This window comes from Mustela nivalis (assembly GCF_964662115.1).
Source record: "Mustela nivalis genome assembly, chromosome: 12".
NCBI lineage: Eukaryota > Metazoa > Chordata > Mammalia > Carnivora > Mustelidae > Mustela > Mustela nivalis.
This window is the reverse complement of record NC_139031.1, coordinates 99,776,020-99,787,286: the sequence shown is the minus strand read 5'-3', so window position 1 is coordinate 99,787,286 and position 11,267 is coordinate 99,776,020. Positions and strand designations below refer to the sequence as shown.

General features: G+C 43.3%; 1 long non-coding RNA gene across 3 annotated transcripts in view; it reads right to left on the bottom strand.

Annotated features, from left to right (window-relative positions):
• Positions 1-4,528: 4,528 nt before the first annotated feature.
• The window catches only part of LOC309844655, a 138,207-nt gene continuing 131,468 nt past the window's right edge, over positions 4,529-11,267 (bottom strand). For all 3 annotated transcript variants that reach the window (XR_014300804.1, XR_014300805.1, XR_014300806.1), the window contains one exon: positions 4,529-4,854. This is a non-coding gene — a long non-coding RNA (uncharacterized lncRNA). The remainder of the gene's footprint in view (positions 4,855-11,267) is intronic.

Below are 11,267 nucleotides of genomic sequence, written 5' to 3'. Positions count from 1 at the left end.
GAACCCAACAATGACAATAAAAATGTGGCCTCTCTAGAGGAAATCAGTTTGATGCGGCACGTGGCTTCTTCCCATGGAAACTGTTGGGTTCCATGGATAATATGAATCCCTAGTTGAGGCAAGCCAGGTTGGTCTTTGATGTCATTCAACTTCCATCCACCACTCATTCAGTGAGTATGTATCGAGTACCTTTTCTGTGCCAGGCATTGACTAGAAGCTGAGAGAAACTCTGGAAAACAAAAGTAGAGGTGACACTTGCCCACACAGACCTCCCAGTCTAGTGGAACCCAAGCCTCACCCTCAAGTGGCTAATTACAACAATGATAAGGACACAAAAGAGAGAGAAGAGTGCTAGGAGATACTCTGATATGGGGCCTCAGCTAACTTGGGAGTCGGGATGTTCTTCTCTAGGACATGGCGTCTGAGCTGAGATTTGAGACATATGTGGAATTAATCACAACAAGCAAGGAAAAGCGCCCAGCATGGGCAAGGATTCTGTGGCAGGAGGTGGTGTGAGTTCTTGACTAACTGAAAGGCCAGCACCCCAAAATGAGAGAGAGCACAGTATGTGCAAGATAAGATTAGATGTGGTTCCATGGGACTAATAATACATTATATGTTAATTTTTTTTAAAAAAAGAGCAATGATATTTCAAGAAAAGACAAGTATAGACCAATATCCTTCATGAAGACTGATGCAAAAATTCTAAGCAAACTTTTAACAAATCAATAAAAATTGGATAAACCCAGTGTGGTTTATCACAGAAAAGCAAGATTGACTTAACTTTCAAGATTCTCCCTGTTAACAAAAAAAAAAAAGAAAGAAAGAAAAATTTTATGGGGCGCCTGGGTGCCTCAGTGTGTTAGCCCTCTGCCTTCAGCTTAGGTCGTGATCTCAGGGTTCTGGGATCGAGCCACACATCGGGCTCTCTGCTCAGTGGGGAGCCTGCTTCCCTCTCTCTCTCTGCCTGCCGCTCTGCCTACTTGTGATTTCTGTCAAACAAATAAATATAATCTTTAAAAAAGAAAAAAAAATGATTAGATGTGGTCCCAGTAAAGATGGATTGATAAAGGATCAGCACATAGCATATGCCAAATGTTAGCAGTTAGAACTATTTAGATTTCAGAAGAAGGGGAACCCCAGTAGCGTGGGGAACTTAGGACCACTTAGATTACATATTTGTGTTTATTTGTATAAAGTACTATTTTTCCATTGGCTTCTAGACTCAGTTTATAGAATCCTCTTTTGTCGAACTTGAGGGTTTTTTTTTTTTTTTTCCAATCCCAGAACTGGAACAAAAGAAGGTAAGAAGCAAATATGTATTTAATTCACCCCTTGCTTATTCTCTTATCTTTTTAAAACGTAAAGTATTTTCTCTGGGCCCTGGGCTGGCTCATACATGACTGTGTGTCCCCATGGACTTCTCCTTCTGATCCCTAAGCTCCCCCCCACCCCCCCACCCCCTGCCTATTTTGCAGGATTCTAGTCTTTCTAACCACCACCCCCCTCTGCTTCTCTCCATGAGGCCTTCTCTAATGCTGATGAGTTTCATTTCAATTACTGTCCCTTTCATCTCAAACACCAGTGAGGCAGAAACAATGTATAAAGTCAAATTGTTTCTTTGAAAACTAGAATTTATTGTGTCCTGGTGTCACTTTTATTAATTGTTTAAAGTTAATGGTATCCAGACCTGCAGAAACTCTTATAAACATTTAACTTTCTTTCTTCGTCAAAGGGAAATCTCTCTTACACTCTATATACGGTGATGTGCCTTCTGTTGCAGACTAGCTATACACAGTCGATTTATTTACACCAAGGAAACCAGGAATTTGACCCTTGAATAACATCACTAAGGAAAAATATCAGATCAGATAGAATGCAGCTGAACCAACCGGACAGGTAACTGGGAGGATTTTCCACGAGCCTGTTCCGTCCCACAGGTCCTAGCTGTCTTGGCCATAGCAGGTTCCTAGGAAGAGAGGAATCCTTTTTCTGGGGTTCTGAGCCAGACCCAGTTGGAGAGAAGCACAGAAAATCACCCTCCAGATAACACAAATAAGAGAAGAATAAGATGCCTTTTGCCTGATTTTTTAAAATTTTTTTGATTTTTTAATTAACATATAATGTATTATTAGCCCCAGGGGTACAGGTCCTGTGAATCGCCAGGTTTACACACTTCACAGCACTCACCATAGCACATACCCTCCCCAATGTCCATAACCCCACCACCCTCTCCCTACTCGCCTCCCCCCAGCAACCTTCAGTTTGTTTTGTGAGATTAAGAGTCTCTTATGGTTTGTCTTGCCTGATTTTTGTCTTAATTTTTTTCAAGAAAAAAGTCCGGGAGGTGGAATATCAAAGGAATCTTAATTTTAACATTAGATGTATTTTAACATAATACAATCCCCTAGTTGGGGGTGGGGGGACGAGGACCCTGGAGGCAAAATTCCTCCCCAAGATAGGCGGTGTCCTTGCAGTCATTGTCCCCAAGAGGATCTTGTACCTTGTGGTCCAAGAACAAACTAAGAACAAATTTTGGTGGTTCGAGTGGATGCCAAAATTCACACCAGTCACCCCTGACTGGGAGAATGTAGGATTCTGGGCGGGCTCAATTCTTTGATCAGTGGGCTGGCCTGCCTGCATCTCAACAAAGAAACAGTTTTCTTTGTGTTTGTTATAGACATAGCAAGTGTCTTTCCCCTTCGTGCTCGAAATTGGATTATAAACATAATTCTTATAAATTATGAACTTATACGCTGCTTAATTTATCTGCACAAACTTCATGAAAAGCCATTTCATTGCATGAGCTGGAGTCACACTCTCGTCTGACGTGTCGCACATGGCAAACAGCATGATTTATATCCTGGTGAGTGGTCTACCATAGCCAGGCATTTCAATGCCCTGCCCATTATTTAGATGTATTCAGAATCTCGCCCTTTCTTGCCAGTGGATACTGGGCTTTCTCCAAGAGCTCTATGTAAGTGTCAAGATACTCTTTTCCTCGGAGAGATGCCAAAACCAGATTTATCCTGTTCCCCCAAGGTTAAAGCAATGAGGGAGATGTCCTTTGCTTTTTCTTCACTTTTTACTCCCAGAAAATAATTCATCTACATCCACACAGTGACAGCTCTTGGCATGAACAAAGGTGTCCCAAGAAAAGCTAGTAGGCATCCATGTAATTGTTCATGATGGTATCATTGTGTATTTAGCATATTGGTTGGCTTTTAGGTTTAAACAGCAATCTGACCCAAAATAAGACAATATAAAACAAACAAAATCTATACATATTCAGTAAAGTTTTATCATACTTTACAATATGCTTGCAAAATGTCAGCGGGAGTCCAGCAGGTGAAGAAATCCATTATCAGAGATTTCCGAGAAAAGTGAGTCACGTATCTGCTTTTCTATTTTGGTAGCTCTGATTTTCTTCCTGGACTCTTGAAGTAATTTTATATATAATTCATCTGCAATCATGTAAGTGGCGATAGTTTTATTTGCTTGCTTGCTTTGGGGATGTAGCCTGGATTTTTGCCTTTTACCACCTACATAGCTGATGCGTCTCATGCTAGCGTTAATTTCCCTATACAGCCGGGTATGAATGGGCTGCAAGGAGGTAGAAGCAAGAAGACTGGGGTTAACAATTTATGAGAACTTTTCCAGTGCATGTAATATTTCCAGAATTTTTCTTTTTTTCCCCCTTTCTTGTGTTATTGCCTCCTTTCAAGTTTCCCTTAAGAAAACCATTTTGAGATCAGTCATGATTCCACTGGGTTACAGATATCTCATGTATGTAACTCTCGGGACAAGTCGTCTCATTCAATGATATGTTTGAGTGCCGCAGACAGTATTCCCATTTCATACGCAGAGGAAGGAGCGATAGAGGTACTAATATCTTAATTAGATCCGTTAGTGAGAAATGACCTGGAACATAGTCCAGTCTTACTGCCTTGAATCCTCTGCCCCTCCCCCTCACCCTCTTAAAGCCGGGTCTCAGTGGTGACTCTGTCTGGTGGGGTGTGACAAGTAAGAAGAGAGAGATCCAGAGCTCAAGGAGAGTTATTTTAAAAAAGTAAAATGCAGGAAGAACACTAACGAAAGACAGTAGGAAATTTGGGATCCACCAACCGTGCAACATGCCCTAAAAATGAACATGGATATGATCACCTTAATAGATGTAGGAAAAGCATTTGACCAAATTTAATGCCAATTTATGACAAAACAGTAAGAGTAGGAGGATTTTCCCAAATTAATAAGGGGTATCCACAAAAGACTTAACAGCTAACATAGTTACTGGTTTCAGGAATAAAGCAAGGATGTCCACTTTCACAATCTCTATTCAGTATCGTACTGAGTTTCTAGTTAGTGCAATAAAGCAAGAAATAGGGATAATAGATGCACACATTAGAGAAAAAGAAGCAACACTTACTTTATGTAAAGACATGTGATCATAACTTTAGAAAATCCTTCTTAAGAAATACACCCAAAAAGCTACTAGAATAAATCAGTGAGTTTAGTAAAGAGACAAATACAAGGTCAATATAAAAAAGTTTTATTTCTACATGCTAAGCAACAAGCAAGCAGAAATTGAAATAAAATACCACTTACAGTAATGAAAAATAAAATACTTAGTCATAAATTTAGCAAAGTAGGTGTAAGATGAGTGCACTGAAATCTCTAAAACATTACCAGGAGACGGGGTGCCTGGGTGCCTCAGTCTTTAGGTGTCTGCCTTCGGCTCGGGTCATGATCCCAGGTCCTGGGATCAAGCCCCACAGTGGGTTCCCAACTCAGAGGGAAGATTGCTTCTCCCTCTCCCGCTCCTCCTGCTTGTGTTCCCTCTCTCTCTCTCTCTCTCTCTCTGTATCTCTCTCTGTCAAATAAGTAAATAAAATCTTTCAAAAAACAAAAACAAAAACATTACCAAGAGAAATTCAACAAGACCTAGGTCAATGGATACTCATACCATGTCTATGAACCAGAATATTTGATACTACCCAAAGTCTTCTTTTACAGAAGATGTAAATTCTACCCAAGTTGATCTATAAATTTAAGGCAATTCCAGTCTAAATTACAGTAGGTTATTTGTAGAAATTAACATGTGAATTTTAAAATTTATATTCACATGTAAAGGATATGGAACAACCAAACAATTTGGAAAAAGAAGTACAGAGTTTAAGGACTTACACTGGGGCGCCTGGGTGGCTCAGTGGGTTAAAGCCTCTGCCTTCGGCTCAGCAGCCATGATCTCAGGGTCCTGGGATCGAGCCCCGAATCCGGCTCTCTGCTCAGCAGGGAGCCTGCTTCCCTTCCTCTCTCTCTGCCTGCCACTTTACCTACTTGTGATCTCTGTCTGTCAAATGAATAAATAAAATCTTTAAAAATAAATAAATAAATAAATAAAGGACTTGCACTACCTGATTTCAAGACTTTCTATAAAGTGAGTGAAAAAAATAGACATTCTAGATCAATGGAACAAAATCAAGAGTTCATGAATAAATACACACATAGGACTGGTTTTCAACAAACATGCCATGTAACTCATTGAAAAAAAATTATAGTTTTTCAAAAAATAACATGGGAATAACTATATATTCCTTTAAAAAAGAATCCCAATCCTTACTTCAGGTCGTACATAAAATTTAACTCTAAAATTTAAATTTAACATAAACTTTAACTCATAAACCTAACTAAAAGTTTATAAATGATAGAAGAAAATCCAGGAGAAAATTACTATCATCTCAAGATCATCAAATAGTTCTTAAGCTATAAAGTCACCGACCATTAAATAATGAAAAATTAAATTTTAAAATTTTTGCTTCTTGAAAACACTGTTAAAGAAAATTAAAAGGAGAGACAAAGATATTGTTTTAAAAACTCTTACAGTGTAAGGTGCCTGGGTGTCTCAGTGGGTTAAGCCTCTGTCTTTGGCTCAGGTCATGATCGCAGGGTCCTGGGATCAAGCCCCTCATCGGGCTCTCTGCTCAGCAGGGGGCCTGCTTCCCTCTCTCTCTCTCTGCCTGCCTCTCTGCCTGCTTGTGATCTCTCTCTTAAAATCTTTAAAAAAAATCTTTAAAATCTTTAAAAAACAAAAACAAAACCAAAAAAACCTCTTATAGTGAGGGGGTGCCTGGGTGGCTCAGTTGGTTAAGCGTCTGCCTTCAGCTCCCAGGATCCTGGATCAAGCTCGACATCTGCCTCCCTGCTTCTCCCTCTGTCTGCTGCTCCCCCTGCTTGTGCTCTCTCTCGCTATTTCTGTCGCTCAAATAAATAAATAAAATCCTTAAAAAAAAAAACTCTTACATTATGATGTAATAATGACAACATCATAAAAAATAAAGATAAGGGACGCCTGGGTGGCTCAGTTGGTTAAGCAGCTGCCTTCGGCTCAGGTCATGATCCCAGCGTCCTGGGATCGAGTCCCACATCGGGCTCCTTGCTCCGCAGGGAGCCTGCTTCTCCCTCTGACTCTGCCTTCCACTCTGTCTGCCTGTGCTCACTTTCGCTCGCGCTCTCTCTCTGACAAATAAATAAAATATTAAAAAAAAAATAAAATAAAATAAAGATAATTATTTAAACAGTCACTACACTAGAGAAGAGACTCAAATCACTAATAAACACAGGATGAGATGTGCAACACCAGTAGCCACAATGCAATACCACTTCACGCCTCTTAGAATGGCCCCATAAAACAGACTGATGGTCCCAAGTATTGGGGAAGATAAGGAGCCACTGGAATGCTGCATGTTTTTTTGGTCAGAATGCAAATTGGCACAAGCAATAGGAAAATCATGTGATGGTTCTTGATGGTAGTAGAACAGGCAGTTTGCCCACAAACACCAATCCCATACCTAGTTATTGACTCAAGAGAAATGACAACAGTAGTCTATACAAAGGCTTCCACATGACTGCTTATAGCAGCTTTATTCATAACCGTCTACATCTGGAATCAATCCAGTGCCCATCAGCAGAGAAACTGAGGCACATCCACACAGTGGAACACAAGGGATGAGTTTCAAAGCATCCTGAGTCAAGAAGTGACCCAGGAGTGCCTGCAGATGACTCCACGTGCACAGCAACGAAGGCATCCACAGGGTCAGAGGGCTTGTCTGGGCTGGGGTTGGGGGGGTTACTAGGGAGACGGACTGGGAAGGAGCACCAGCAAGCTTCCTTGGGGGAGAGAATTGCTCTCTATCTTGACTGTGATGGTTATTATACGTGTATCATTCATTGAAAAGTATACATGTTATGTATACTTAACATGTTTTGGGTTTGTTTTGTTTTTTTTTTTTTAAAGAACAAACTGCTTAGTAAGCATTTCCAGTCCATCAGTCTGTGCACCCTGGCCTGCATGATCCCCGCTGGGAGCACTGGGAGCTTGGGGCAGCCTCCGGGGCTGAGAAGAGAGCTCCCAAACCCACAGGCTCTGCAAGCAGCTAAGCGGAAGAGAAGCCAGCTTCATCATCCCATTTCCTCCAACCAGAAGGGGCCAAAGGAGAAACAGAGACTGGAGAGTTGGAGCTATTCCCAAGTCCATTTTCAGCTCTGGGCCAGGAATGGCCCGGGAGAGCTGTACAAAGCTGGAGTCAGCCCAGCTGAGAATTAGTCGTGTTTGGGTGAACTTGTGTTCTTTTATTGCCTCCAGTTCCTCGTTCTCCATGTCACTCCTCTATGTGGGAGGTAGTGTCTACTTCCCCATCCCAGGTAGGGTCTGCCCGGATGTAGTCACAGTGTCTCCCTGGGGACGGGGGCTCCTGCTGCAGAAATAGGCATCCCATCCCCCCCCATTCCTAAACCTCACAGGAGTGACAGAGGGGCCGGCTCACCCCTCCTGTGCTTCTGGCCTCAGGGAAGCCTCAGACTCAAGGTCCAGGGAAGAAGGCACCTGCCGTCAGGGGCTGTAACTGGACAGATGCCGTTTTACCCATGTGGGTCCTTCTGTGTCATTACCCAGCAGCTGGGACTGAAAAGTGGGAACCGAGGACTGTTTGCTTATCTTTGTTTTTGCCAGGCCGGCGCCCGCCCCTTTACCATATGGTATGATCACCCCCTAGGGGTCAAACTCCACTTAGCAACCACACAAATACTCAGACTTTGCACACCCAACCAACAGACTCAAGCTCTAGGACGACGTTGGTTTACCTTTCAGAAGCCTGTGGGAGGTGACACAGTAACATGGTGACTGCTGGAAATACTCTTAGGATTCCAAAGAGGGCATGAGAGCAGGGGGATCCCCACTGCCTGCCCTTCCCTTCCCTGTTCCGCTCCCACTTTCTGGGGTCATTTACAAATACACCTGGGGGACATGAGCCTTTTCCCCTTTCCACTGTACCATCCAGGCGTGCAGCCTGTCACGCCCTCCGTCTTCGCTTCTGGGTCATGACGTCCTTCTTGCTCGTTTTCGTCCCTTCTTCCTCCATCCTCCAAAGATCTGATACCAGAGAACTGAACCATAAAGATTTGGGGTAGCTGAGAATAGCTATGGTACCAATTAAGAAATAACTTCAAATTCACTTCTCCGGTAGGCCACTCAGCACCATGTCCTACCCCCCCCCCAAGGCTTATCCCCTCTCAAGCTTTCTGGGGCTACTGGGATCACCAAATTCCTGTGATACTCTTTCCTATCTAAGCTCACCCAAGTGGCCTTGCTTTTGTTGTTGTTGCTGTTTTGTTTTGACCTTAAGGTGTGTTCCTCACTAAAAAGTAATTTTGACTTTGTCCTAAGCAGGTAGATTCAAAGTACTGCCACACTTTTGCAATAATTCTTTTGGTCCTGCCCTTCTTACGTATGTGTGTAAATATACATGTGTGTGTATATATATTCTACCTTTCAGACATTAGTACCAATAACTACTTTTTTAAAGATTTATTTATTTATTTCAGAGAGAGAGAGAGAGAGAGAGAGAATGCACAAGTTGGGGAGGGGCAGAGGGAGAGGGAGAGAGAGGATCTCAAGCAGACACCTCGCTGAGCACAGAGCGGATGCTGGGCTCGACCTCGCGATCCTGAGATCCTGACCTGAGCTGAAACCAAGAGTTGGATGCTCAACCAACCGAGCCCTGAGGTGCCCCCAATAACTATTTTTAATGTTTATCCAGTCTTTTCACTAACAACAAAAAACTCTGGTTACTGTGTGCACAAATACTTTTCACATTAACATGGAACTTTGCCATGTGCCAATTATTGGACTTGTTAGCCAAACACTTGTTCCTACTTACACATGGCCCCTGAGAAGAACAGTTTCCAGTAACATTTTTCTTCCCAATTTGACCCTTTGCATGCAGGATCTAAAGATCTTCAGTGAGTCTTTGAAGGCAGCTCAAAATAAGGTTCTCCGAGGGACTGAACATCAGATGGCTTGTTCAGGCTTCCAAGAGAAGGACCCCACTGTCCGCGGAGGCCAGCTTCTCACAGAGCATTCGCTGATGGTGTCCTAGAAGGCTTTCACATGCGCTCTGCTTAGGAAAGCAGCCTCAGGAGCCCCATCTTTTTGGAAAAGCCAATTAACCCTTGGGATGGAAAATAAATTTTCTGACCTAGCAACGGTGTTTTCTAGACTCTCCTTCAACGCCAGACATAGGAAGAATGGAGGCTTAGCATCCGTGTGGAAAATATGACTCAAACTCGACACTTGCTCATTCCAGACAGCAACATGGTACCTGAATGTAAAGCTAACTGTAACAGGAAACCTGGTTTTCATTACAAGAAGGTCTGTGTGTAGCTAAAAAGAATCTGACCAGAAAGAAATCAGTCAGTAATTCTACACGCTCAAAACCCAAATGATCCCATAGCAGAGGAAAAATGTGAATCAGAAAGAGCTAAGCCCTCGCAGTAATGTGTCAGAACTCTTCGATGGTGATGAAATCTCAGAACATTTATTATCTTCCTTCTGTCAGCGCTTCCTCCTCAGTGCCTGAGCTCTTGGCCCTGTGTGCCCAGTGCGGACACCTGGAAAGCAGGTGAACTTCGTCCTCAGCCTTCCCCGAGCTCATTCTGGTTTTTTTACAACTCTTCTCCTTTCCCCTGGACTTTCCCCTCCAGAAACCATGGCCCACCGACAGCCTCCTGCAAGTGCCCAGTACTGTACCTGGGATGTGGTAGGCACTCACATATCAGGGGGTGTTGGGCTAAGTCATTCCCCTTCCTTTCCTGATTCACAGGACAGTTGCCCTCGTCCCTCCACCCATCTAGCCCAGTTCTTAACTCCAGTGAGAATGAGTCTGCACAGAACTTTCATCAATGAAGAGCTTAATGTGTTACCAGATCAAGGCTATTCACCGAGATGTCACTCCACGAAGGACACCGCTACAGCAAGAAGTTGGTGAATCAGGTATCACCAAGTCCCCGGAAACAAAATGCATCAGGATCATTCCTGTGTATTCCTCGTGGACAGACCTGGTCCTTCCTATAGCAGTCTCTACCCCAAGATTTCAAATATTAGTGAATCACGAACTCTGAAAAAATATATGGAAAACAACAGTGTCAACAACACATGGTCACTTCCCTTTGGAAGACTGGGCTTCTTTCCTTAACTAGTGAGCTGGGTGGATTTATTTTGTGCTCATGTTAGAATTCATCCTGACCTCACACTGCTGAAGATTCTGTGCTTATTCCCAGGGTTTTGCATTCACTTTGCCCTGATGCACCCACAGGATTCCCTGGAGCAACTAGAACTCCGAAAGAGGCCCCCATGCTTCCTTGTATCTCCCCAGACTGGGCTGGGCAGGAAGTTGGCCAGGGGTGGCACTCAAAGTTGATCTGCCTTGGGGTCCCAGGCTGGTGGGCAAACACCTTCCTCATATGCAGCTCAGAGATCACAACTGGGGGCTTTGGCTCCGGTGTGATTTCTAGGGAACCAAAGAACCTTGAGTAACTGTGTCTAGTTGGCCTCTAGGCTTTGTAAACACTCTTCTTGACCTAGCACACTCTTTGCCAAGCTCACTGCAGACCAACTCCTATTCAGCCTTCAGTTTCCAGGTGATCCTCAGGCCTGAGATCTTATCGTGACCTACCGTGTCACCTGATCAATTCCTTTCTAGAGCACCCATCTATAAAAACTTGGGCAGAGCCTGTGTCCCTCGTAAGACCATGGCCAGGAGGGCTAACTCAGTGCCAGGCTTTGGTAAGGCACTTGGTGAACATTTGCTGAATTAAAGACAGAAGTGACCCAGCCACCACACCTCCAGCTGAAGGTAGCTATGTCCTGCAGGTTTTATCCAAAGCCTAGTTACTCCTTTATACTTGAAGAGGAAAACCATAACTTGGAGAAG